The sequence below is a fragment of the Anoplophora glabripennis genome, unplaced genomic scaffold, assembly GCF_000390285.2.
Source record: "Anoplophora glabripennis isolate ALB-LARVAE unplaced genomic scaffold, Agla_2.0 scaffold90, whole genome shotgun sequence".
NCBI classification, from domain to species: domain Eukaryota; kingdom Metazoa; phylum Arthropoda; class Insecta; order Coleoptera; family Cerambycidae; genus Anoplophora; species Anoplophora glabripennis.
In genome coordinates, this window is record NW_019416260.1 from 482410 (window position 1) to 488409 (window position 6000).

Consider the following 6000-nt stretch of genomic DNA (forward strand, 5'->3'; position numbering starts at 1 on the left):
GATATTTTAGTTGTGTTCCCACCAGGGACATTGCCATGTTAACAAATTTTCAAATATTTCGGAGCAGTACTTTCCTAGATATCCTGTATTAGTAGTTCAAATTCATCGAAATTTAAAACTGTTTTGCAATACATATGAACGTTGAAATCTAGAGTCTAACTTTACTTTAGAACACTCTGTATATTACATCCCGTTTCCAAGCAGCACATGTTCTCATTTTATTTCCATTACATATTCTCTTAATTCTCTTTTTTTTGGAATATATATACAGGGTGTGTCCGAAATCTTTACCGTACTGTAGCTGCCGAGAAATGTTGTCTACAGAATTCCAATATTCCATAAATAACAATTTTAGTACATAATTTGTCTTATTATTTTTATGCAAATGCTTTTTCTTATTATTTTTATGCAAATGTATTTGTTTATTATTTGCACTTAGTTTTTAAGGTTAGGTTAGGTTCGTTTAGCGCATCCACCGCATACGTTTGTATTCGACGAGGCTCTTTTTAACCATTAACTGTAAGCTATGACGTGTCGTAAAATTCTCAGAGTAGGTACTTCCCATAAAGAGGGAATGAAAAAAAAGACCATTTTGTATTAAGAACATCGGCAAAAATCTGACGAATATTTCGGTGCGTCTTTAAATTGTTTATCGCGAGCTTGAACTATGCGCCCTACTTATTTTGTAACACCCCGTATGGGAAAATTTTGTTTATTCGAGCGGTGGCTGCGTTAAATTTTGCGTCGAGATCAAATCCGACGCAAAGTTATGCATATTACGCCTGTTTGAAAAATATCAATCAAGGTTAATATTGTCGATTTAATTTAAGGTAGTCGTAAACCGTAGATTTTAGTATAATATTTTGTATGGTAGTTTATAGGAGGTATATTTTGTATATTTAGTTAATTAATAAAAGTTGAAAAGCCATTGTATTCTAATTTTCTAAAAGTGAACAGCTATTATGGAAATACTTCTGTACAGGGTGGTTATAAAAAGTTAAATATCTTTATGTGGAATTATAGGAGGCTATGAATCGTAAAATATCCTGAAAGTTTGCTGCTCTTCCAAATTTTTTACATTTGTCTGTTTACCAATGCTTTACATGCTCATTTGTCATTATTATACAGGGTGTTTCGCATACGAACCGACACAGAGCAGGAGCATTTAGGGGAATCCAAAATATAGTGATTTTAACGCAACTTACCTTATTAGACAGGGCGGATCTGTCGAAATATCCCACTTCTTGAATGTAAGACGGGACAAGCTAATTTTTGTTGGAATACCTTCAGTACAACTCACATAATAAAAGTGTAGATTCCTAGATCTGGGCGAGGTCCAGAACATTTATTTTTTTTTTAATGCGTATTTTATCTGAGTGTTTTACTTATATCCTGGAACCTATGCATTTTGAAGAATATTGAAGAGGAAAAAAGTTTTTGAATTGAATTTTGCACAATATACTGTAAGTTAAAAATGTTTGAATTTATTACAGATGTTGCAAAATAGAAATAATTTATGAAAAAAAGCAAAATAATCAAGTTCTGTGGATAATTTTTTTTAAATAATTTTAATTGCTCTGAAGGCATTCTAATTAAAACAAACTTTTAGAGTGTAACAAAACAATCCACGAAATTTCATTAAAATTTGTTCGAAGTTTTTGCAAAATAATTTTTTGAAAAAAATTTTCGACTTCAAAATATTGTACAGCCTCAAATAAAGCATCTACATATTTAAAAAATTTTTCACAGAAAAGACCTCTCAACCTTTCAAATGGTTTTTGAAAAATTGAAATCAGTTGATTAGGACGGCCAGAGTAAATTTTTAAAATTGACACTCTTTTAATTTTTAAACAATTTATTACATTTATCAATTTGCAATTTAGTTTTTTTTCAAAAATTATAATTTTATAATACTCGGAAAGACGCTTTAAAAAAAAAAGTTAAAGTCCGTTTATTATTTCTCGAGGTATAAGCGGTTATCGAGATTTACCGTTAATTTATAAACAATTTAGCAATAATCTTTGATCCAGTGGCTTCGTTTTTCCGAGTTCTAAGCTGAAAAAAATTTTCATATCCATAAGTTATCGCCAACATAGATAAATCAGCGGAAAAGCTGTCGCTCGCACGCGCAAAAAGTGACTCAAAACACGAAAAAGTGGGGAAGGGGGCTTTCGCTCCGAGACTGAATTCGGTGGTTCAAAATGCGAAGGTACGAAAAAAATTGCATTATCTCGACTTCAAATGAACCAATTTCGATCTTTTTTTTAATCTGATATCTCGCGAGCCAAGGAATTCGAATATCGTAATGCCAGCTGTCTAATTTGCACATATTTTGTTATAAACAAAGTTTATTATTTATGCATTAAACATACTGTATATTTTACCTTATGCTATTGCATTTTTTCAATGAAAAAATTTGTTTACGTACCGTCATCTGGGGTGAAGTCGGATAGTAGGGGCGAATGCGGACAGACGCACGTGTACGTATATATTTTTCAAGAATAAGCCACTGATTTGCAAAAAAATGTTAAAATCAGTTCTATGGTGTCAATGGAGACTAGGATGTAAGACTGGACGAATATTGGTTTGATTTTATTTATGGCAGAAGCGTACAGGTGAGGTTTTATACTTTTATATGAACTCGTTTTTTACAATTTTTTTAAATCTTGGAAACAAACTGTTACCCACAGATATTGCCTATATATGCAAAACATGTTTTTGCACTAAAGTCTTAAATAGTGTATGGATAACATGTGGCCGCAAAATGATAGGTAACCATACTTTTTTTAGTTTACCTACCTACTTTTGCAAAACGTTGCAAATGAGCTGTTTTACTAAACATTTGAAACATTAACTAGAAACGTTCCTGTTTCATTACAGAAATGTAGCACTTGAAAACTTATTTAGTGAAACATAGCCGAAACGTTCCAATTGAAGAGAGTTTGAAACATTACTCGAAACATTCCCTTTCGATCTCGGAAACATAACAGACGAACAATCCTTTGCTTTTTTTGCTTATCTTATGGAACATGCGGCATTAGTTAAATTTTGCTCTCAATTCCCAATCCCACTTAAGCGTTAGTTCATTTGCCTTTCTTATACAAATAAACATAAACAGAACAAAAAATTGTGGTAGCATATTTATAACACAAGTCTAGAAAAAATTCATGTTCGTGACTTGCGTAGACTACGCGTAACAGCCCGAGTTTATTTGTTTCCCGTGTGTCGCTTTCAATTCGTATTATGTTAGGTTAGGTTTGCGGTTTGCCAGTTTGCCTGGCTTCGTAGTTCTCCATCTTTACTTTGACGCTATTTTATGTGATAATTTGTAGTGTGTGCAGTTATGGTTATTGTAAGGTGCATATAAAATAATGAATATTGATGCAAAATGTTTAAAACGATATGTGTAAAGAGATTTCCAATTTTGCGTCACATCTACCTAAACATAGTTACACCCCACTACACCTATTATAGAAGAGGACAATTTGAAGAGCAACTACTTCGTCAGTAAGAACTATTTGAAATATGGATGAATCAAGCGAAATAGACGTCATTTATTTTATATTTTGTACAAATGTTTATATTTGTTTGTGTATAGGCATGCTTAAATAAAAGAGTTTATAGTACGATCATATTCGATGCAAAGTAATAAATCATTGCCTGTCAAGGGAACCAGTGAAGTACACCTTTAAGGGTTTTACAAATTGAATAATTTCTTTATACATTATGAAGGGACGAGGGGATCAGTTCAGGTCTGGCACCCTTATTGCTACAAAAATTCTTTTATTCCACGCGTAGAAGAAATTGAACTTTACATTATTTTTCAATAATGTTATTTGTTTTTCATGTACCTACCATTTCAAGATTCATAATCATAACTAACCTTTTCTAATTATCAGTTCGTCATTGTTACCATATTCACCATGGTCTCAACATTAGAAAATTTCCATTTCTGCTGAAGCGTATTTGAACAATATAAAGTGATGTGTAGCTTTTTTAAAATGCTTCTGATATTGTTTTGTGGCATATTTATTTGTACGATGAATGGCAAAATTCGTAATCCATATTAGAAACTTTCAGTGGCTTCTCAAAAAGAAAGAAATTCTTGGTAAAAGTTGCTGCATCCCCAAACTAGAAGGGCATATTTATTATTTTTTAATATAAACGTAACAACTTTTTTTAGTTACATTTTTTGAGAAATCAGAAAAAATTGTCTGGAGTTCGAATTAAGTCATTCACAATACAAATAAAAATATCACACAAGAGTATTAGAAATATTTAAAAAATTACTCACACTATTTATACTATTTAAAAAACGCTTTTGAAATGAAAATTATCTAAAGTTAAGAGCATTATGAGAACAATATGGTAATAAAATTATTATGTTACTGAAACATTTCTGAAAATATACTGAAACGTAAAACAAAAATATTGACTGCATAAATGCAACATAAAAAGAATGTTACTGAAACGTTTCATTGGAAACGTATTTTGGGGATCTTGGGATTCTAGAACGTTACCAGAAAGTTGCATGGATTTTTTATGAAACGTTTCGAGAAAAATGGAAACGTTTCTGAAATATGTTAGAAACTGAAAAATGTTTAGTGGGAGGGGCTATAAAAGTATTCGACAGGCATCAGTTCACTATTTTAGAAAAATATAGAAACATTAGAATTGAATAAATCACCCAAAAAATAATTTCATAAGATCTTGTTTTTGCTTTTTCTGCAAACAAATTTTCAAAAAAATATTTTTTTTTTGAAAATTTGAAGTTATTATTTCATAACCTTGAATAAAGCGTTTTTGTTGAAAATATTGTTTTTCTGCATTTAATGCCACTTCTTTTAATAAAACATTTTTTTTGCATTTTTGTCCGCCTTCGCCTCTTTCTATGCCAAAAGATGAGTTTTCAATAAAAATAAATGGGTGTCCATGTTTACCCCACATGTAGGAGCGAAGGCGAACAAGCTTTAATAGAAAAAAAAAAAGTGGGGATAAAATGTTTGCATATTTTATTTATCCCATAATATTCTAGACACATATGGGGCTATCTATATTATTTTTTTGATTTTTTTTGTACAAAAAGGGTACCAGTTATCAGTAAAAAAAAAACAAAAATCGTCCGTTTTCACCCCAGATGACGGTATATATTTCAACACACTGAATATGATATTTATTTTTTATTTATTTGTTTATTTATTTATTTATTTTTATTTGGAAATTAAATTTTTTGTTAAATACAGATAAAATTAAGAAAAAATAGTACTTTAAAATTATAATTTAAAAAAACTAAATTACAGATTGATAAATGTAATCTAATTGTTTAAAAATAAAAAAAGTGTTAACTTTTGAAAATTTACTGTGGCCGTCCTAATCAACCGATACGCTTATCCCGAACTCATAAGCCTTAAGCCCATAAACCCTTAACCTATAAACTCCAAACCCATAAACTCTAAACACAAACCCACAAGAATGTAAACCCTTAATTCAGAAACCCATAAAGTTCAAACACGTAAGTACTTTGGAGGTACTAATTCGTGATCAACGTCCCCAAAAACAAATAAGGTCTCTACCTCCGGATGCCGATGAATTTAGGTTTGTGGTGCTGTGTTGACAGTATATTCAAAAATCGAGAAATGAGTCGAACTACTAAATTTGAACAAGCGGTTTCTCAAATGCGAAAAATGATATCGGGATAAATCCAAGTGCGTTTTAAAGAATAAGACCCCATTAATGGTTTCAGCAAAAAAATGTTCCTTTCCATGTAACATAACCTCAAATATATAAAAAAAATCGCGACTTTGGCACTTTTAGGTTAGGATATCTCGAAAACCACAGCCAATTGAAAAATTCGACATCGGATTCGAATTCACCCATGATCGGATTAAGGGGGAGGCTACGGGGGCTGCAGCCTCGGGCCTCACGATATCGGGGGACCTCGGCAAGATCTGGAAATATTTTTTTTAATGAAACTAAAAAGTGTTTATGTTTGAAGTTGTA